Consider the following 500-nt stretch of genomic DNA (forward strand, 5'->3'; position numbering starts at 1 on the left):
TCTAATGATACAAAGCTGGTTGAAAATGGGCAGAGTGTTCCTTTAAGTCACTCAACAACAGATTTTTCAAAGTTAACGTGCTGTGTGTGTGTGTGTGTGTGTGTGTGTGTGTGTGTGTGTGTGTGTGCACAGTCTATGTGTGTGGGTGTGTTTTGACTGAGTGGAGCCAGGGGCAGTACAGGAGTTAGTGACACATTCTTGCTCATCTCATCCTTTCTTTTGACGTTTCAATTTTGCCTCTTGTCTTCTCCCTGCTTCTCTCTCTCTCTCTCTCTCTCTCTCTCTCTCTCTCTCTCTCTCTCTCTGCATCTCTCTCTCTCTCTCTCTCTCTCTGCATCTCTCTCTCTCTCTCTCTCTCTCTCTCGTCATCTATCTCTCTCCACTTGACATGTAGTGATCTCTCTCTGGAGGCGAGTGACAAGTGGCCCCACTCTCCTTTCTTCTCCTTTCTTCTCTTCTCTCCTCCTGTCTCTCTTTTCCTCTCTCCTTCCATTTCTAGT

This window comes from Poromitra crassiceps (genome assembly GCF_964638095.1).
Source record: "Poromitra crassiceps genome assembly, chromosome: 19".
NCBI classification, from domain to species: domain Eukaryota; kingdom Metazoa; phylum Chordata; class Actinopteri; order Beryciformes; family Melamphaidae; genus Poromitra; species Poromitra crassiceps.